Source organism: Oncorhynchus tshawytscha, linkage group LG20, assembly GCF_018296145.1.
Source record: "Oncorhynchus tshawytscha isolate Ot180627B linkage group LG20, Otsh_v2.0, whole genome shotgun sequence".
Classification (NCBI taxonomy): Eukaryota; Metazoa; Chordata; class Actinopteri; order Salmoniformes; family Salmonidae; genus Oncorhynchus; species Oncorhynchus tshawytscha.
This window is the reverse complement of record NC_056448.1, coordinates 20,875,015-20,898,332: the sequence shown is the minus strand read 5'-3', so window position 1 is coordinate 20,898,332 and position 23,318 is coordinate 20,875,015.

Sequence of the window (23,318 nt, the reverse complement as noted above, 5' to 3'; positions counted from 1 at the left end):
CCATGCGTCTAGTCCCCTCTCTGACCCACCAACTAGCAATCAATAGGAGTTTACTCATGGATTAGATGTACTGTACCACATCTGCAGGTGGTTATTGCAGATGAATGAACTCACTTCCCCCCACCCTACCTAGCTGGGCCACTCGGTTATGTAACCAGAGAGCACTAGCCCTTCTCCATCCACTCTGTTTGTCCTCCATCTCCCCCTCTCTCTTTCCCCTCTCTTTTCTGATATCTTATTGAGTCAGTGTACACATCATGCATCTTTGTGCTCCCAGTACATTTTAGACGTAGAGACGGAGACGTAACAACATTTTGTCTGCCTTCAATATCCACTGTGTGAAGAGGATAAATGCAAAGGAAGGCAGGCAGGTAGGCGGTGCAAACATACAAGTCCAACCAGGAAGGAACATCTGTGTCAGTAATAGCAGATCATAGAGATAGAGGACTCATCTTTATATCTGTGCCATTATAGCATCTGTGACAGCATGGACAGCGCCATTGGGGCTATTTGGTAAAATAACAGCTCAAATGACAGTCCATCATTACTTTAAGACATTAAGGTCAGTCAATCCAGACAATTTCAAGAATTTTTTAAGTTTCTTCAAGTGCAGTCGCAAAAAACATCAAGCGATATGATGAAACTTGCTCCGACCGTCCGCAGGAAAGGAAGACACAGAGTTATCTCTGCTGCAAATGATAAGTTCATTAGAGTTACCAGCCTCAAATTGCAGCCCAAATAAAAAACAGACACATCTCAACATCAACTGTTCAGACTAGACTGAGTGAATCATGCCTTCATGGTCGAATTGCTGCAAAGAAACCATTACTAAAGGACACCAATAATAAGAAGAGACTTGCTTTGGCCAAGAAACCCGAGCAATGGACATCAAACTGGTGGAAATCTGTCCTTTGGTCTGATGAGTCCAAATTTGAGAATTTTGGTTCCAGTGTCTCTGTGAGAAACAGAATAGGAGACCGGATGATCTCCATATGTGTGGTTCCCACCGTGAATTATGGAGGAGGAAGTGTGATGGTGTAGGGGTTCTTTAGCGGTGAAACTGTCTGTGATTTTTTTAGAATTCAAATCAAATTTTATTGGTCACATACATGTGTTTAGCTGACGTTCTAGCTTCCAACATGTACCCAATACACACACATCTAAGTGCAGAAATTGAATTTAATTGAAAATAAACGTCCTCTCACTGTCAACTGTATTTATTTTCAGCAAACTTAACATGTGTAAATATTTGCATGAACCTAACAAGATTCAACAACTAAGACATAAACTGAACAAGGTCCAAAGACATGTGACTAACAGAAATGGAATAATGTGTCCCTGAAAAAAGGGGGGGAAATAGGGCTACTTGCAGGAAATCCCGCACAGAGAGCAGTATGACTGGTGGCATTGTCATGCTGGAGGGTCATGTCAGGATGAGCCTGTCGGAAGGGTACCACATGAGGGAGGGGGATGTCTTCCCTGTAACGCACAGTGTTGAGATTGCCTGCAATGACAAGAAGCTCAGTCCGATGATGCTGTGACACACCGCCCCAGACCATGACGGACCCTCCATCTCCAAATCGATCCTGCTCCAGAGTACAGGCCTCGGTGTAACGCTCATTCCTTCAATGATAAACACTAATCCGACCATCACACCATGGTGAGACAAAACCGCGACTCATCAGTGAAGAGCACTTTTTGCAATTCCTGTCTGATCCAGCGTCGGTGGGTTTGTACCCAAAGGAGGCGTTGTTGCTGGACTGAGGGCCTACAAGCCCTCAGTCCAGCCTCTCTCAGCTTACTGCAGTCAGTCTGAGCACTGATCAAATCAAATCAAATGTACTTATATAGCCCTTCTTACATCAGCTGATATCTCAAAGTGCTGTACAGAAAACCAGCCTAAAACCCCAAACAGCAAGCAATGCAGGTGCAGAAGCACGGTGGCTAGGAAAAACTCCCAAGAAAGGCCAAAACCTAGGAATAAACCTAGAGAGGAACCAGGCTATGCGTGGTGAGCAGTCCTCTTCTGGCTGTGCCGGGTGGACATTATAACAGAACATGGCCAAGATGTTCAAATGTTCATAAATGACCAGCGTGGTCAAATAATGATAATCACAGTAGTTGTCGAGGGTGCAGCAAGTCAGCACCTCAGGAGTAAATGTCAGTTGGCTTTTCATAGCCGATCATTAAGAGTATCTCTACCGCTCCTGCTGTCTCTAGAGAGTTGAAAACAGCAGGTCTGGGACAGGTAGCACATCCGGTGAACAGCAGCACCACGGCCAGGTGGACTGGGGACAGCAAGGTGTCATCATGCCAGGTAGTCCTGAGGCATGGTCCTAGGTCTCAGGTCCTCCGAGAGAGAGAAAGAAAGAGAGAAAGAGAGAATTAGAGAGAGCATACCTAAATTCACACAGGACACTGGATAAGACAGGAGAAGTACTCCAGATATAACAAACTGACACTAGTCCCCTGACACAAACTACTGCAGCATAAATACTGGAGGATGAGACGGGAGGGGTCAGGAGACACTGTGGCCCCATCCGATGATACCCCCAGACAGGGCCAAACAGGCAGGATATAACCCCACCCACTTTGCCAAAGCACAGCCCCCACACCACTAGAGGGATATCTTCAACCACCAACTTACCATCCTGAGACAAGACAGAGTATAGCCCACTAAGATCTCCGCCATGGCACAACACAAAGGGGGGCGCCAACCCAGACAGGAAGATCACGTCAGTGACTCAACCCACTCAAGTGACGCACCCCTTCCAGGGACGGCATGGAAGAGCACCAGTAAGCCAGTGACTCAGCCCCTTTAATAGGGTTAGAGGCAGAGAATCCGGGTGGAGAGAGGGGAACCGGCCAGGCAGAGACAGCAAGGGCGGTTCGTTGCTCCAGGGCCTTTCCGTTTACCTTCACACTCCTGGGCCAGACTACACTCAATCATATGACCCACTGAGGAGATGAGTCTTCAGTAAAGCCTTAAAGGTTGAGACAGAGTCTGTGTCTCTTACAATCAGTAGGCAGACCATTCCATAAAAATGGAGCTCTATAGGAGAAAGCCCTGCCTCCAGCTGTTTGCTTAGAAATTCTAGGGACAATTAGGAGGCCTGCGTCTTGTGACTGTAGCGTACGTGTAGGTATGTAAGGCAGGACCAAATCGGAAAAGATAGGTAGGAGCAAGCCAATGTAATGCTTTGTAGGTTAGCAGTAAAACCTTGAAATCAGCCCTTGCCTTAAGAGGAAGCCAGTGTATGGAGGCTAGCACTGGAGAAATATGATCAAATTTTTTGGTTCTAGTCAGGATTGTAGCAGCCGTATTTAGCAATAACTAAAGTTTATTTAGTGCTTTATCCAGGTAGCCGTAAAGTAGAGCATTGCAGTAGTCTAACCTAGTAGAAACAAAAGCATGGAATAAAGTTTCTGATTTTTGCAATGTTACGTAGATGGAAAAAAGCTGTCCTTGAAACAGTCTTGATATGTTCGTCAAAAGAGAGATCAGGGTCCAGAGAAACGCCGAGGTCCTTCACAGTTTTATTTGAGTTGACTGTACAACCATCAAGATTAATTGTCAGATTCAACAGAAGATCTCTTTGTTTCTTGGGACCTAGAACAAGCATCTCTGTTTTGTCCGAGTTTAAAAGTAGAATTTTTGCAGCCATCCACTTCCTTATGTCTGAAACACAGGCTTCTAGCGAGGGCAATTTTGGGGCTTCACCATGTTTCAATGAAATGTACAGCTGTGTGTCATCCGCATAGCAGTGAAAGTTAACTTTTTGTTTTCGAATGACATCCCCAAGAGGTAAAATATATAGTGAAACCAATAGTGGTCCTAAAACGGAACCTTGAGGATCACTGAAATTTACAGTTGATTTTTCAGAGGACAAACCATTCACAGAGACAAACTGATATCTTTCCGACAGATAAGATCTAAACCAGGCCAGAACTTGTCCGTGTAGACCAATTTGGGTTTCCAATCTCTCCAAAACAATGTGCTGATCGATGATATCAAAAGCAGCACTAAGGTCTAGGAGGACAGATGCAGAGCTTTGGTCTGACGCCATTAAAAGGTCATTTACCACCTTCACAAGTGCAGTCTCAGTCCTAAACCAGACTGACGCATTTCATATACATTGTTTGTCTTCAGGAAGGTAGTGAGTTGCTGCGCAACAGCTTTTTCAATTTTTTTTGAGAGGAATAGAAGATTCAATATAGGCCGATAGTTTTTTATATTTTCTGGGTCAAGGTTTGGCTTTTTTTTTTCAAGAGAGGCTTTATTACTGCCACTTTTAGTGAGTTTGGTACACATCCGATGGATAGAGAGCCGTTTATTATGTTCAACATAGCCTCCTAAGATCTGTGACGTTATTTGGCCAATCACAGGAAGCAGCTCTTTCAGTAGTTTAGTTGGAATATGGTCCAGTATGCAGCTTGAAGGTTTAGAGGCCATGATTATTTTCATCATTGTGTCAAGAGATATAGTACTAATGCACCTGAGTGTCTCTCTTGATCCTAGTTCCTGGCAGAGTTGTGCAGACTCAGGACAGCTGAGCTTTGGAGGAATACGCAGATTTAAAGAGGAGTCCGTAATTTGCTTTCTAATGATCATGATCTTTTCCTCAAAGAAGTTAATTAATTTATTACTGCTGAAGTGAAAGCCATCCTCTCTTGGGGAATGCTGCTTTTTAGTTAGCTTTGCGACAGTATCGAAAATAAATTTCGGATTGTTCTTATTTTCCTCAATTAAGTTAGAAAAATAGGATGATCGAGCAGCAGTGAGGGCTCTTCGATATTGCACGGTACTGTCTTTCCAAGCTAGTCGGAAGACTTTTAGTTTGGTGTAGCGCCATTTCCGTTCCAATTTTCTGGAAGCTTGCTTCAGAGCTCGGCTACTTTCTGTAGCTAGTTTCTTATGACAATTCTTTTTAGTTTTTAGGGGTGCAACTGCATCTAGGGTATTGCACAAGGTTAAATTGAGTTCCTCAGTTAGGTGGTTAACTGATTTTTGTCCTCTGACGTCCTTGGGTAGGCAGAGGGAGTCTGGAAGGGCATCAAGGAATCTTTGGGTTGTCTGAGAATTTATAGCACGACCTTTGATGCTCCTTGATTGGGGTCTGAGCAGATTATTTGTTGCGATTGCAAATTTAATAAAATGGTGGTCCGATAGTCCAGGATTATGAGGAAAAACATTAAGATTCACAACATGTATTCCATGGGACAAAACTAGGTCCAGAGTGTGACTGTGACAGTGAGTAGGTCCAGAGACATGTTGGACAAAACCTACTGAGTCGATGATGGCTTCGAAAGCCTTTTGGAGTGGGTCTGTGGACTTTTCCATGTGAATATTTAAATCACCAAAAATGTGAATATTATCAGCTATGACCAGAAAGTCCGATAGGAATTCAGGGAACTCAGTGAGGAACGCTGTATATGGCCCAAGATGCCTGTAAACAGTAGCTATAAAAAGTGATTGAGTAGGTTGCATAGATGTCATGACTCGAAGCTCAAAAGACGAATCGTCATTTTTTTTTTTGTAAATTGAAATTTGCTATCGTAAATGCCTTTGCGGGATGCACGGGGGATATGGTCACTAGTGTAACCAGGAGGTGAGGCCTCATTTAACACAGTAAACTCATCAGGCTTAAGCCATGTTTCAGTCAGGCCAATCACATCAAGATTATGATCAGTGATATCACGATCTCTTTCAATAATGGCAGGAATGGAGGAGGTCTTTATCCTAGTGAGATTGCTAAGGCGAATGATTGAGGGATTGTGCATTCCTGGTGTAACTCGGGGCTGTTGATGTTGATGTTGCCATCCTGTACCTGTCCCGCAGATGTGATGTTCGGATGTACCGATCCTGTGCAGGTGTTGTTACACATGGTCTGCAACTGCGAGGACGATCAGCTGTCCGTCCTGTCTCCCTGTAGTGCTGTCTTAGGCATCTCACAGTATGGGCATGGCAATTTATTGTCCTGGCCACATCTGCAGTCCTCATGCCTCCTTGCAGCATGCCTAAGGTACGTTCACGCAGATGAGCAGGAACCCTGGGCATCTTTCTTTTGGTGTTTTTCCGAGTCAGTAGAAAGGCCTATTTAGTGTCCTAAGTTTTCATAACTGTAACCTTAATTGCCTACCGTCTGTAAGCTGTAGTGTCTTAACCACCGTTCCGCAGGTGCATGTTCATTAATTGTTTATGGTTCATTGAACAAGCATGGGAAACAGCGTTTAAACTCTTAACAATGAAGATCTGTGAAGTTATTTGGATATTTAAGAATTAACTTTGAAAGACAGGGTCCTGAAAAAGGGACTTTGCTTTTTTTTGCTGAGTTTAAAAATATATGGATGAGCAATGTCAGAGCGGCATAGACTAAGATAAAGTAGAATAGAATACAGTATATTTAGGAAATGAGTAATGATAAATATGTTAACATTATTAAAGTGATTAGTGTCCTATTTATTAAAGTTGCCAGTGATTTTAAGTCTATGTTAAATAGGCAGCAGCCTCTAATGTGCTAGTGATGGCTATTTAACAGTCTGATGGCCTTGAGAAGCTGTTTTTCAGTCTCTCGGTCCCAGTGATGCACCTGTACTGAGCTCGGCTTCTGGATGGTAGCGGGGTGAACAGGCAGTGGTTCGGGTGGTTGTTGTTCTTGAATATTATTTTGGCGGGCAGGTAATTTGCCCCTGGCGAAGCATTGGGCAGACCTCACCACCCTCTGGAGAGCCCTGCGATTGCGGGGGTGCAATTGCCGTACCAGGCGGTGATACAGCCTGACAGGATGCTCTCAATTGTGCATCTGTAAAAGTTTGTGAGAGTTTTAGGTGCCAAGCCAAATTTCTTCAGCCTCCTGAGGTTGTAGAAGTGCTGTTGTGCCTTCTTCACCATAATGCCTTTGTGGGTGGACCATTTCAGTTTATCAGTGATGTGTACACCGAGGAACCTCCACTGAGGTCCTGTCCATGTGCATAGGGGGCTGCTCCCTCTGCTGTTTCCTGAAGTCCACGATCATCTCCGTTGTTTTGTTGATGTTGACTGAGAGGTTAGTTTCCTGGCACCACACTCCCAGAGCCCTTTTATAGTCTTGTCATTGTTGGTAATCAAGCCTACTATTATTGTGTCGTCTTCAAACTTGATTGAGTTGGAGGCGTGCGTGGCCACGCAGTCATGGGTGAACAGGGAGTACAGGAGGGGGCTGAGCATGCACCCTTTTGGGGCCCCAGTTCAAGGCTCACTTAACCAGCGAGGCTACCACAGCATTCTGCAGTGATACACCATCCCATCTGCTTTGCGCTTGGGACTATCATTTGCTTTTCAACAGGACAATGACCCAACACACCTCCAGGCTGTGTACGGGCTATTTAAACAAGAAGGAGAGTGATGGAGTGCTGCATCAGATGACCTGGCCTCCACAATCACCCAACCTCAACCCAATTATGATGGTTTGGGATGAGTTGGACCACTGAGCAAATGAAAAGCAGTCAACAAGTGCTCCGAATATGTGGGAACTCCTTCAAGACTGTAGGAAAAAGTTTCCTGGTTAAGCTGGTTCTGAGAATGCCAAGAGTGTGCAAAGTTGTCATCGAGGCAACAGGTGGCTACTTTGAAGAATCTAAAATATATTTTGATTTGTTTAACACTTTTTGCGTTACTATGTGATTCCATATGTGTTATTTCATAGTTTTGATGTCTTCACTATTATTCTACAATGTAGAAAATAGTTCTTTTTTTAAAGGCTTCCCCCAAAAATGTATCTTTCATCTCTCTGTGTCTCAGAATTTTCCTTCAATTCGCAGGTGGCTGAATGTATCTCACAGGAGAAAGCATCCAAGTGAGTGAAACAGCACCCCTCTGTCCTTCTATGTGTAGGCCATCTATCTAATGCTGTATGGTCCAAACGAGTATGACATTGTTGCCTTACGTAGCATTGAAGGTAAGGGAAGCCAGCGAGCATCTGACCTTCCTTGACAAAAAATATATACAAAATGTGCCAATCAGCGTTGAACTAGACTGAGCGAGCTCAACTGTGAATGGTCCTGGTGCACCCAAAAAAATTGTCAAGGACCCAGCTTGGATCATGCATCAATCCTATCAAATCCCATTGACAGCGTATGACATTGACAGAAAAACTTGAATTTTTGCATCTCGCTGTGTTGTTATCCTCCAGTGGCTAGCCAGCTAGGTCAAATATTGCCCTTTCCTCAATTAGCCATGGATGGAGATAGGGATTTGGACTTGTGGTTTTACTTAATTCTCCGAGACTGGCCAATGATTATAACAGAGATTCTGATCTAACCATTAAGTCATACATTGTTATGCCCCTGGCCTAAGAGGGTGGTAGTTCAATATGTAGCTACTGTAGATGTAGAAGGCTAACGTTAACACGCTGAATGGAAGTTAGGCTAGTGACCAAGCATTTTAGTCAGGTAGCCTAGGACAACAAAAAATACAATTGTGTACTGAACGACAGAGTGATAGACCATTTCGTCAACATGAAAGAGAGCAGGATGGCATTGCCATTTCTTTACAAGTAGAGTGAGTCAACATGTATTTCTACTTGGCTTCCCCAGTGATTATACCCATACACCTCTACTGCATGTTCCACTTAATTCAGTTTGATATGCTCTTCACAAATGTTTCTGTTAGATAATATGAAGGGCTGCTAGTCATCTAATTTAACCCTATCCAATTGATATGTAAAAAACAGAGAACAGAACAGAGCAAAAATAACAGACTCTAAAATAGAATGTGTTTATGATCCTTTCAGTTTGTGAAGAAAAAGGACAGGAGTTTTCAAACATAACCAGGAATAAAAAATGATATCCAAAGCGCACATCTGCACCGATAGAGCTTTGCCGAGAATACAGGATTGCACTCACACTTCTCAGAAATACATCTGGCCCACCACCCTCTCTCCAACCCTGCCACCCCGCTGATAGAAAAACCTCCTTTTAGAAAGATAAATATTTGGAAGCTGCGCGCCAACAAGAATCAATCTTTACTCAATTGTATAAAGTTTATCTTCCATCACTAAGAATGTGGTGAATGATGGTTTTGGCCGGTTCTAAGGGCTCAAAGCGGAGTCCAACCTGGCAGGGAGGCTGTACTGTCATTGGCTCATCTTCCCCCAGAGGCCCAAACCAAATGGCTAACTGTCTCTCACAGCGTTGCTAGGAGGCGAAAGGTCTTCGGAGCAGAGACTGTAATTATGTAATACAAATTGTGACATGTATCTTTCTCTCTGTCTGGGGTAGTGTAACGGCTTTCTTCCGTTGAAAGAGAGTCGGACCAAAATGCAGCGTGGTAAGTTAGATACATATTAAATGATGAAGAAAAAACGAACAAAACAAAACAACAAGAAATGGAACGTGAAAACCTATACAGCCTATCTGGTGAAAACAAACACACTGAGACAGGAACAATCACCCACGAAACACTCAAAGAATATGGCTGCCTAAATATGGTTCCCAATCAGAGACAACGAGAATCACCTGCCTCTGATTGAGAACCGCCTCAGGCAACCATAGACTTTGCTAGAAAACCCCACTAAGCCACAATCCCAAAACCTACGAAAAACCCCCATACATAAACACAACACAAAATAAACCCATGTCACACCCTGGCCTGACCAAATAAATATAGAAAACACAAAATACTAAGACCAGGGCATGACAGAACCCCCCCAAAGGTGCGGACTCCCGGCCGCACACTAAAACCCATAGGGGAGGGTCCGGGTGGGCGTCTGTCCACGGTGGCGGGTCCGGCTCGGGACGTGGACCCCACTCCAACCAAGTCTTAGTCCCCCTGTAACGCGTCCTTTGATTGGCGACCCTCGCCGCCGACCTTGGCCTAATAACCCTCACCAAGGACCCCACTGTACTGAGGGGCAGCTCGGGACTGAGGGGAAGCTCGGGACTGAGGGGAAGCTCGGGACTGAGGGGTAGCTCGGGACTGAGGGGTAGCTCAGGACTGAGGGGAAGCTCAGCACTGAGGGGAAGCTCAGCACTGAGGGGAAGCTCAGCACTGAGTGGAAGCTCAACACTGTCTTATAGGTTCTGAGAACTTATGTAAATAAGTATTATGTATTTCTATTTTTAATAAATTTGCAAACATTTCTACAACCCTGTTTTTTCTTTATCATTATGGGGTATTGTGTGTAGATTGAAGATTGAACATTTGTAATTAATCCATTTTAGAATAAGGCTGTAATGTAACAAAATGTAGAAAAAGGGAAGGGGGCCTGAATACTTTCCGAATGCACTGAATATGTCCAAGTGTGTGACTATGTCTCCTTAGGGACAGCACCATGGATCAGGCAATAATGTGAGAGTTGCGGTTTAGAATAGGATCCCCTGATTATCACAAGGATAATTTACGTGTAATTACTTATATCCATGACTCATGAGGAATCACAAATCCTAGCGTCTGTCCTAATAAATATGGTTCATTCCTCTTTAGGGACCAAGTCAGGACTGAGGCTATAATGTGAGTTTTGTGTATCAGAATTAGAAGAATGTGTGTGTGAATACATATTTTATAATATATTGTACTTTATATGACATAACAAAAAGTAAGAGTGACCTTTCTGTCCATTATCTGTAATGTCTGCATGTACAGTACAAGATGTGCTTTTACTGGAAAGCTAAATCAGCTGATAAGAACAGAGATCTGAATGGAAAGGGACAAGGAGCATCCATTACAAAGAGTACCAAACTGCACAAGATATATTAGTCTGTGATTATAGCAGTTCAAAATACTCAGTGAAGAGTAATCCGGAAACATATTGTGAATCTGTATTTTTAAACCCCTGGAGTTGATAGTGTGTCAATCTAAGTAACATAATGAAAAAATCCTTGGATGCGTCTCAATCCATTGCATCCGCCGATGTCGCACTTCCGCATCTGCAAGTGAAAGGTGGCAGAGCGACAGCGGTGTTTGTAAGACCATGAGACGCCTTTTCACGAAAACGTCTGTAGCGTCCGAACGGTTGGACTACAAACTATTCTGACCACACTATGGAAAGGGGAGACTATCTACAACCCCCACAAGTGTCACAGATGGAAGTATGGAGGTAGTTTTGTGCCAAAAAAAACTCTCTGGGTGGTGTTTTCTGTTTTGCACTACGACCCCCACAAGTGCCAGGGGACTCGTCTGAAGTCAGCAACAGTCGATGTACCAACTTCGGTTTGTAGTTTCACAAATCTTTTGGGCTACAAACTAATGTGACACCACTGTGGAAAGGGGAGATTCTCACGAACAAGGTGGCATTCTACATTTTGCTCTACAAGCCCCAGAAGTGTCACGGGACTCGTCTGAAGGTAACCAGTACCGGTTTTTAAAAATTAATGGAAAGTGGTATGAAAGTAGTTTTGTGCCTACACAAAAAAAGCTTAAATATGTGTAAAAGAAAACACCTCACAAGTCCTCAACTGGCAAATTCATTAAATAGTACCCGCAAAACATCAGTCTCAACATCAACAGTGAAGAGGCGACTCCGGGATGCTGGCCTTCTAGGCAGAGTTGCAAAGAAAAAGCCAAATCTCAGACTGGCCAGTGAAAAGAAAATATCAAGATGGGGAATAGAACAAAGTCGCCTCTTCACTGTTGAAGTTGAGACTGGTGTTTTTCAGGTACTATTTAATGAAGCTGCCAGTTGAGGACTTGTGAGGCATCTGTTTCTCAAACAGTCCCCTTGCTCAGTTGTGCACTTGGACCTCCCACTCTTTCTATTCTGGTTAGAGCCAGTTTGCGCTGTTCTGTGAAGGGAGTAGTACACAGTGTTGTACGAGCTCTTCAGTTTCTTGGCAATTTCTCACATGGAATTGCCTTCATTTCTCAGAACAAGAAAAAACTGACGAGTTTCAGAAGAAAGTTCTTTGTTTCTGGACATTTTAGCCTGTAATCGAACGCACAAATGCTGATGCTCCAGATACTCAACTAGTCTAAATAAGGCCAGTTTTAATGCTTCTTGAATCAGAACAACAGTTTTCAGCTGTGCTAACATAATTGCAAAAGTGTTTTCTAATAATCAATTGGCCTTTTAAAATGATAAACTTTGATTAGCTCACACAACTTGTCATTGGAACACAGGAGTGACAGTTGCTGATAATGGGCCTGTCACGTTCTGACCTTTATTTCCTTTGTTTTGTCTTTATTTAGTGTGGTCAGGCCATGAGTTGGGTGGGCAGTCTATGTGTGTTTTTCTATGTTGGGGTTTTGAGTTCAGCCTAGTATGGTTCTCAATCAGAGTCAGGTGTCGTTAGTTGTCTCTGATTGAGAATCATACTTAGGTAGCCTGTGTTTCACTTTGGAGTTGTGGGTGTTTGTTTCCATGTCAGTGTTTGTCGCCACGGTACTGTTTCGGTTTCGTTCATGTTCACTTTTATTGTTTTGTATTTTCATAGTGTTCAGTTTATATCTTATAATAAACGTTATGGACACTTACCACGCTGCGCTTTGGTCCTCCGATCCTTCTCGCTTCTCCTCCTCAGAAGAGGTGGAGGAATGCTGTTAGAGGGCCTCTACGTCTATGTAGATATTTCATTTAAAAAATATGTAGTTTCAAGCTACAATAGTCATTTACAACATTAACAATATCTACGCTGTATTTCTGATCAATTTGATATTATTTTAATGGACAAAAAATGTGCTTTTCTTTCAAAAACAAGGACATTTCTAAGTGACCCAAACTTTTGAATGGTATGTGTGTATGTATGTATGTATGTATATATATATATATATATATATATATATATATATATATGTTCTGAGCTTTCTTATATCTCTTAGATAGGACATACACTTCAAAACCTTGTTTCTTGTTATTGATTTTTTGACTGTCTTTTTTGCCAATTATGAATGTGTAATTCAATGCGTTTCTCTGGGCTATAGAAGAAAAGGCCAAATTCAATATTTGATCAAATCATTTTTCATATTATTTTTTGATACCTAAAGGTGTCCTAAAATTAAAATCAAAATATGAAAATCTTAAAACAATTCCATATGTCAGCTTAGAATCTTGGTCAGGATGAGGAAAATTGTAGAGTAGCTCTACGATGACCTCCCATCACTCTCGGAAATGGGAAGCTTCCCAATTATGGTTTGTGATGGTTTTTTGTGTGTGTGTGTGTGTGTGTGTGTGTGTGTGTGTGTGTGTGTGTGTGTGTGTGTGTGTGTGTGTGTGTGTGTGTGTGTGTGTGTGTGTAATACATATTCATTTTAGGAGAAGGGGGATTCAATTTTATTTTCAAGTAGTTCATAGTTCACCCAAGAGCAGCTTTTCATTTATACATGAAGTGGGTAAAGTTAGTTATACTTGTACGAGCAGAGCGGCATGGTTGGGAGAATCCTCTTTTCAAAAAGTTCCAAGCAGTCAGAACCATGTCTTTTTTGAGACAAGGGTGTCACCAAAGCTGTGTTTTCTTCATTAGGTGTGTCGTAGGTCATTTTCAAAGATAAATAACATGCTCAAAACATTGTTTAAAAAAAAAAAACATTTTCTTGAGAATCAATCATTACCCCAAATTCCATAATCGTCACAGCCCTATCTGCACGACACTGCTTTCAGAAGTTTTTAGCATGGGAACAAGGTACGCTCGTGAAGTAGCTTTTGGCGGTGACATCATCAAATGTGGCCCGGGACTGCTGGGGGATTTACTGGCTGCTGAGTGGATGTTGATGCTACACAGCACTCTTACTGACAAAACACTGCAGACCTCATGGCTGAAATATTTGTTATTAGCGTTGTATTTTCACCATCAAAGGTACACGCAGACAGGCAGCCTTCAGCCCCATTAAGAGCTGAGAGGGGTTTTAATCGTCTGTAGTACAACTTCTCCCACTGTAACTCAGCCTTTGTTGACATTGTTCAGTGTTTCTCTCAGCTGTTTTTGAATTTAGAAAGAACATTTACATTTACTGATCATTTGAAATAATGTTTCAGTTCTGTCTTAAACCATTTAAAGGTTCCAAGAAAAATGATCAAATTAACTATTCAAATGTAAATCGGGGTCCATAACAGTTGGGTTAAAATAAAACATAATATCAGTCTTCCAAATAAACATTAACAGTAGATTCCCTTCAAATAAAGTATTCTAACTTAATCCCAAATCTTCTGACATGAGATTAGTCCCAAAATAAACAGTCAATAGTTTCTGGATCACAAGCACAAAACACACATTTGTCATCTATAGCCATTTTGAATCCATGTACAATAAAGGTCTTTTCAGGAAACACTCTGTGAATTAGTTTATATGATACTTCTTCCACCTTGTTAGATATACAATATTTGCTAGACAACAACAAAACGTTGTTCCAGTTCACTTGTCCCGGGCTGCATACCAGTACATTCTAGCAGAGGGAATAGTAGCACCTTGACAGAGCTTTATTACATACATGTTATTACATTCAGAGTTTCAAATGTTAAATTCTTCAAGCTAATTAGAGGCTACAAATGACTCAACAGTTGCAGTTGGAGTAGCACAATATTATCCTAAAAGAAGAACAACACTTCTAGGGAAAGCACTAACCATTATTTGAAACTCCTTGGGAGTGATTGGACATGGTGTGTCTTCATGCATACAGGATAATTATATAGTTGTCCATCGTTATTCAATAATTGTTTATCCCAGATAATGCTGTTGTCAAACCAGTTCTGGAAAAACAAAGACTTGTTTTTGTATCTTATGTCTTTAATATTCTAGATTGTATATCTGTGGGGAAAAGTTATGTTTGTACATGATATTCCAAGTCAGAAGTAAGTTGGCAAGTTTTAAAAAATACAAAACAAATGAATCATAATGTGTGTGATTGTTTGTTTGATGCGGTCTAACAAAGGAATAAACATGTGACACAGTTTCTACAAACTTTTTGGACACATTCTGTACAGAAGTAGTCTGCATAATATGATTAATTTTCTATGATGTTCTGCAAGGGGAGGACTCCACATCATTTCCAACAGTGAGCTCATGTGAGGCTGTCAATAAACATTCTATACAACATTTTGTGACACATTCCATACAAAAAGTAGCCTACTACATAATGTTCATATTCTATGAAGTTCTCCACGGGCACGACAGTGTTGGTTGGGTAGGTGAGTCATCACAGTGTTGGGTATGTGAGTCATCACAGTGGTGGGTAGGTGAGTCACCACAGTGTTGGGTAGGTGTGTCATCACAGTGTTGGGTAGGTGAGTCATCATAGTGTTGGGTAGGTGAGCCATCACAGTATTGGGTAGGTGAGCCACCACAGTGTTGGGTAGGTGAGCCATCACGTGTTGGGTAGGTGAGTCATCACAGTGTTGGGTAGATGAGTCATCACAGTGTTGGGTAGCTGATTGATCACAGTGTTGGTAGGTTGGCCATCAGAGTGTTGGGTAGGTGAGTCATCATAGTGTTGGGTAGTTGAGCCATCACAGTGTTGGGTAGGTGAGTCATCATAGTGTTGGGTAGGTGAGCCATCATAGTGTTAGGTAGCTGATTCATCACAGTGTTGGGTAGATGAACAACCACAGTGTTGGGTAGGTGAGTCATCACAGTGTTGGGTAGGTGAGCCATCAGAGTGTTGGGTAGGTGAGCCATCAGAGTGTTGGGTAGGTGAGTCATTATATTGTTGGTTAGGTGAGCCATCACAGTGCCACTCAGTGAATGAGTCATCTTCCAGCCTGCCAGCCAGTGGTTGCTAAAAACGTTACCTTTTGTATTTTCACAGTTTCCATTGTTACGCACTGTTATCATTCCTGTCCTTGGCTGTCTGAGAGAGGTCCATGCTCAACCTTTGTATGGCAATCAACACAGCCAGAACACAACACAATCACACTGAAGTAAGACCCACCTGCAAAACACAGACAGACAATGTATATTACTCCAAATTGTGTTAATTATGGTTGTGTTGTTTACGGTGTGTAACCATAATAGCATTAGATATGTCTGGCGATGATGTACTTTGATAATGTACTGTAAGTGTGTGGTGGGTCTGAATTGTGAGGGCGTGTTATATGTTATATTTGTTTGTCCTGAGCTATTACTTTGCTCAAAGGTCAGAAATGTAAAAAAAGATGGCTTTGTTTTAAAAAAGCATATTTCTGTGTTTATTCACTCCCTGGCCTTTTACGAAAATGTATATTTTCCCAGCTATATTTTGTAACCATGGTGACAGTGGTGTGGTTGGCAGAAATGCACAACAGTAAAGTAATGATTTTATTTTCATGGTGCCTGCAACACATTGAACTGGGTTTTTTTCTCTGTATGTTTAGCCGGGAGAAGCTGAGGAACGGATACAGCAAGAGAGAACATGTGGGACTGGGAATGTCAGCAGTCAAGGACACATCATCCCAAACCACCCTGACAGAACTATCCAGTAACATTGCACGGGAAGAAGAGGGAAGAGATAGACAGGTGGGCGGTCGACCCAGGGAGAATGCCGGAGCCCACCTGGGATTTGATGGAGCAGTGCGAGGAAGGTTACAGGAGAATGAGGTTGGCGAAGCGAGCACGGCGGCGCGGTAGGAAGCCTGAAAGTCAGCCCCAAAGGGTTCCTAGGCCAAGGTCAGCGGCGAGGGTCGCCACTCAAGGGACGCTAAGGAGGTGGACTAAGACAATTATGGAGTGGGGTCCACGTCCAGCGCCAGAGCTGCCACCGCGGACAGATGCCCACCCGGACCCTCCCCTATAGGTTTAGGTTGTGCGGTCGGAGTCCGCACCTTGGGGGTACTGTCACGTTCTGACCATTGTTCTTGTGTGTTTTCCTTGTTTTAGTGTTGGTCAGGACGTGAGCTGGGTGGGCATTCTATGTTGTGTGTCTGGTTTGTCTATTTCTATGTTTGGCCTGATATGGTTCTCAATCAGAGGCAGGTGTTAGTCATTGTCTCTGATTGGGAACCATATTTAGGTAGCCTGTTTTGTGTTGGGTTTTGGTGGGTGGTTGTTCCTGTCTCTGTGTTTGTTTGCACCAGATAAGGCTGTTTCGGTTTTTCACGTTTCTTGTTTTGTAGATTGTTGTATTTTCATCTTTATTAAATATGTAAAAAAATAACCACGCTGCATTTTGGTCCACCTCTCTTTCACCAGAAGAAAACCGTTACAGTTACAAACCTTTAATAACAAACGTGTCAAGTGTCAGTGTGCAGTGGTGAGGACGGAGTCAGGCGCAGGACACAGAACTGAGTAAAATAACGTACTTTACTCGAAAAAGAAAGAACCATAAATTACCATGCAGGGAAAACACACCATAACACAGCAGTCTAACACTCAAGGATCAAACACGCACAAAACATATTGGGAACCAGAGGGTTAAATAGGGAAAATAATATTAACCTAATGGGAACCAGGTGTGTACAATCAAGACAAAACAAAGTAGAAAAAGAAACATAGATCGGTGGCAGCTAGAAACCTGGTGACGACGACCGCCGAACACCGCCCGAACAAGGAGAGGCACCAACTTCGGCGGAAGTCGTGACAAAACCTTTAATAACAGAAAGTAACAAACTTTATGTCTAACTTGGCAGTATCAAAAGAAATGTGGACATAATTCTCTGAAGCATCTAAAAAAGCTTTGTAGATGTTGTGTGTACACTACCAATGGCAGATACAAATATCTCAGCAAACACTCGAGTCATCCACCAATGTGCTGCTAAATTCATATCGGTGACCTGTTGAACCTGTTGAACTAAGTGCATATTCATGTGATAGCTAATCATTGATGGGCATGGGAGAACAACAACAAGACCTGGTGACTTAGATAATAATAATGTATCTGTAAAACAGACAAAATTCCGATAAAAACACATCAAAACAATGATATAACAAGCTCATACTGCCACTTACAATAGACCCTGGTCAAATTTGGTGGAAATAAGACTTCAAAGGCCATCCAGATTATTTGTAGTAGTCCTGTGTTATGTTTTCCACTGTCGGATCACATTATGCTGGTGGATAAGTTCATAAAAATATTATCACAGACAATTAGCTTAATGCTGGCTATGCAGACTGAGGCAGATAGCCAAAGTAATACTGCAAAAAATGTGGCAAAGCAATATACTTTTTTCCCTGAATACAAAGTGTTATGTTTGGGGCAAATCCAGGGAAACACATTGCTGAGTACCGCCATCCATATTTTCAAGCATAGTGTTGGCTGCATCATGTTATGGGTATGCTTGTCATTGTTAAGGACTGGGGAGTTTTTCAGGATAAAAAATTCACTTAATGGAGCTATGCACAGGCAAAATCCTAGAGGAAAACCTGGTTCAGTCTACTTTTCCACCAGACACTGGGAGATTAATTCACCTTTCAACAGGACAATAACCTAAAACACAAGGCCAAATCTACACTGGAGTTGCTTACCAAGTTAATGTTCCTTAGTGGCAGAGTTACAGTTTTGACCTAAATCTGCTTGACAATATATGGCAAGACCTGAAAATGGTTGTCTATCAATGATCAACAACCAATTTGACAGAGCTTGAAGAATTTTGAAAAGAATAATAGGCAAATGTTGCACAATCCAGGTGTGGACAGCTCTTAGAGATTTACCCAGAAATACTCTGTCACCCTCTGACCTTTAATATGTCAATTTTCTTTATATTTTGGTTAGGTCAGAGTGTGACGAGGGTGGGTATGCTAGTTTTTGTATTGTCTAGTGTTTTTGTATTGTCTAGTGTTTTTGTATGTCTAGGGGTTTTGTAGGTCTAGGTATTTATATGTCTATGGTGGCCTGATATGGTTCCCAATCAGAGGAATCTGTTTATCGTTGTCTCTGATTGGGGATTATATTTAGGTGGCCATTTTCCCTTTTGTGTTTGTGGGTTCTTGTTCTATGTTTAGTTGCCTGTCTGCACAACTCATATCAAATCAAATCAAATCAAATTTTATTTGTCACATACACATGGTTAGCAGATGATAATGCGAGTGTAGCGAAATGCTTGTGCTTCTAGTTCCGACAATGCAGTAATAACCAACAAGTAATCTAACTAACAATTCCAAAACTACTGTCTTATACACAGTGTAAGGGGATAAAGAATATGTACATAAGGATATATGAATGAGTGATGGTACAGAGCAGCATAGGCAAGATATAGTAGCTGATATCGAGTACAGTATATACATATGAGATGAGTATGTAAACGAAGTGGCATAGTTAAAGTGGCTAGTGATACATGTATTACATAAGGATGCAGTCGATGATATAGAGTACAGTATGTACGTATGCATATGAGATGAATAATGTAGGGTAAGTAACATTATATAAGGTAGCATTGTTTATATATTTACATCATTTCCCATCAATTCCCATTATTAAAGTGGCTGGAGTTGAGTCAGTGTCATTGTCAGTGTGTTGGCAGCAGCCACTCAATATTAGCCTCACGGTTCGTTTTGTTATTTTGTTTGTTTGTTCAGTGTTCATTAATTTAATAAAGAAGAATGTATGCATACCACGCTGCGCCTTGGTCTCCTCCTTGGTAAGGAGGAGCAGCGTTTTATGTAGAAACGGACCTGGGAGGAGATACTGGATGGAGCAGGACCCTGGACGCAGGCGGGGGAATATCGCCTTCCTAAGGAGGAGATAGAGGCAGCGAAAGTGGAACGGCGATATTACAAGGAGTTGTACCGAGGAGACAAGCCCGAGAGGCAGCCCCAATAATTTTTGGGGGGAGATTGGCTGAGTCAGGTTGGAGACCTAAGCCAACTCCTCGTGCTTACCATGGGGAGCGTGTGACTGGTCAGGCACCGTGTTATGCAGAGATGTGCACGGTGTCTCCAGTTCGCATTCATAGCCCGGTGTGATCTATTCCAGCTCCTGGTATTTGCGGGGCTATAATGGGCATCCAGCCAGGACGGAGGGTGCCGGTCAGCTCTTCTGGTCTCCAGTACACCTCCTTGGACCAGGATATCCTGCGCCGGCTCTGCGTACTGTGTCTCCGGTGCGTCTGCACAGCCCAGTGCATCCTGTGCTAGCGCCCCGCACTTGCCAGTGAGCATCCAGCCAGGACGCGTTGTGTCAGCTCCACGCTCCAAATCTCCAGTGCGCCTCCACAGTCCAGTACGTCCTGTGTCTGCTCCTCGCACTCGCCCTGAGGTGCGTGTCTTCAGCCCGGTGCCACCTGTACTGGTTCCACGAACCAGGCCTCCAGTGCGCCTCCAGAGCCCAGTACGTCCTGTGCCTGCTCCTCGCACTCGCCCTGAGGTGCGTGTCTTCAGCCCGGTGCCACCAGTGCCGGCACCATGCACCAGGTATCCAGTGCGCCTCCACAATCCAGAGCTTCCGGCGACAGTTCCCAGTACAGAGCTTCCGGCAACAGTACCCAGTCCAAAGCTTCCAGCTACAGTACCCAGTCCAGAGCTTCCGGTGACAGTACCCAGTCCAGAGCTTCCGGCGACAGTTCCTAGTCCAGAGCTTCCGGCGACAGTTCCCAGTCCGGAACCTCCAACAACGGGCCACAGTCCGGAACCTCCAACGACGGGCCACAGTCCGGAACCTCCAACGACGGGCCACCGTCCGGAACCTCCAACGACGGGCCACTGTCCGGAACCTCCAACGACGGGCCACAGTCCGGATCCTCCAGCGATGATCCCCTGCCCAGAGCTTCCAGCGACGGTCCGGAGCCTCCAGCGACAGTCCCCAGTCCGGGGTCTCCAGCGACGGTCCCCAGCCCGGGGTCTCCAGCGACGGTCCCCGTTCCGTTAATATCTATGTTTTCTTTATATTTTGGTTAGGTCAGGGTGTGACGAGGGTGGGTATGCTAGTTTTTGTATTGTCTAGCGTTTTTGTATGTCTAGGGGTTTTGTAGGTCTAGGTAGTTATGTGTCTATGGTGGCCTGATATGGTTCCCAATCAGAGGAATCTGTTTATCGTTGTCTCTGACTGTTTTAAAGGCAGCTCCCTGGATCACAGTTATTTATGACATGGAGCAGATGCTCCTCAGAGAGAGAGAGAGATGAGCGTGACTATATGGGATTGAAGCTCAGGGTCACTCTCATTTAGAGGAAATCAACAAGCAGAGCAGAGTTTAGGGGTGGGTGGGTGGGTGGGTGGGTGAGGGAGGGAGGCATATGGGAAGAAGGAGGGTCTATGTCCATATGAGAAGGTCTATGTCCCGATAACATAGCCTTACATCCTAACTTCAAAGTCCTTGTCCTTACTGACCTGTAAAACAACGAGCATGTTCCCCTTTATCCTCAGTTTGAGCTGAAATAGGGCAGGCCAAATACAGTACACCTACTACACACTCTCCAAGGAGAATAGAGTGTTGCAAACTGCAGCTGTGACTCCTGAAATACCTGCCCTACTTTGACCGCCCACAGACAAACACAGGTGATACAGGCTGGACAGAGAAATAATTATTTATGTGCATTGATAATATCAAAGCTGTTTTTGAAGCAGCCATTCCCTTTTTTGAGCTGCAGTGTATATTTTCATTGTGTTCATTCTCCAACTTCATTCTCTCTTGGATCTCATAAACAAAATGTGTTTGTTCATAATGTGAGTGGGATGTGTGTGTGTGTGTGTGCGCACGTGTGTGTGTGTGTGCATTCAACTTGTAGAGCCTACAAGGTTCTCATGCGTGTGTTTTCTCTCACCTCCCTGTCACAGATCAGAGGTGAAGTTCAATTCCAAGGTAAACTGAGGAGACGCAGAGCTTTGCCAAAACAGGGAAACATGACTTGGAGACATGACTGTATGTCCCTCAATACACAAACCTGCTCCAAGACAGATCTTTCTCATCTAGAAGAGTAGCTCTTAAGGTCAGTGCTGTGTGACCCATCTAATGTCTGTTGGTTGTCTCGTGATCCACCAAACTGATAGAACAACGAATTGACACACTCCTCGACCACTTAACTACTCGATCAAGGAGGAGAGAGGATGGAGGAGAGAGGACGGAGGAGGGTCTTTTTCCCAAACGAGAAAACTCCTATGTTGTTGCACCTGTTTGTATGGGGTGACATGAGACTGGCACCTGGTTTTCCTGTCTTCATTCACTTTTGTGCAGCGTGACTGTTTGGCTAAGGGTCGGTCAGCTAGACTACACTGCTCCCCCCCACACCCCGAAAGGCTACCCTTCTGCTTCACTATGTGTCAATGGAGTAGTAGAGGTGTGTGTGTTCTTACGCCCTTGTGTGTGCGTGGCGTGAGAAGTGAGTGTGTGAATAGTGTTTGTTTAAGATGGTGGGGTGGCAAGTGTTCTAGGTCTAAGACATATTTTACAACATGATCGTTTGGTTATGTTTATTCAAGTCATTTCATATCATAATCATTCAATCTAAATGGAAGTTTGACCTTTGCTCTCAATTTGTTAATAACCCCTTGGTTTGCAGAGTGTGTAACGCGTGAGTGTGGGTGTGTGTGTGATAGCCATGTGTGGTGTGTGTAGAGAGTGCGACAACAACCGTATACATGAGTGCTGTGTGTTTTTAGCATGTGAGTGTTATGACACACTAGTGATCTGAAAACTCCCACTGTTCTTTGTTCAATAGCTCTGCGGTCGTCTATGATCACACTGTCCACTATGGACCTTCGTCCAGCTCTTTTCGGTCTTAAGAGACGGAAGCAGCAGCATTAGGTACAAATGAATTACAAACCATGCGAAAAAACAAACATAATAGCACAGTTTGTTAGGAGCCCGTAAAACAGCAGCCACCCCCTCCGGTGCCATTATTATTATCAGAATTCAAGGCAAAAGGGTGTGTGCATGTACATGCATGTACATTGTTTGTGTACACACACTTGAGCATGTGAGAGTGTGTGTGTGTGTGTTCAATGTGTGGGCATGGGAAGAGCTGAAAAATTACCACTGGACCCACGGGGCGGCAGGTTGACCTTTGTCAAGGAAACAGCTTGCTGAGATAGATGAACTGAGCTCCTCACCAAGGCTCACTATAACACATGTTCCACTCTCCCACACACAGCATGCCTAATGACTGCTAACTGTCACTGTGTACAACAGGTGGCTGGCTGAATGGACATCCTATTTAAGGCACGTCAAAAATACCTAGAGTAGCAATGAAAAAGGCAATGGACTCAATAGGTTCAGCAGACCATGAGATTATTTTAAAACCAAGGGAGGCTCAGTGATATGGATGAGGAAGTTTGACCCTCAGCCCTCCCTCACTAAGTGGTTGTTTATTCAAGTATATACATGATACCAGGAACTGGTAACCCAAGAACAATTCATTATCTGATTACAAGTCAAGAATGAAAAAAAATATAAAAATCTGTCCCAGCCTTACACACAATGTCCCAGTGAGTCTGTCGCCAAGTGACATAGCCAGACCCCTCTGGTGAATTTTGGTACAATACAGCACTGATCTGAAAGGCGCCATTGGAT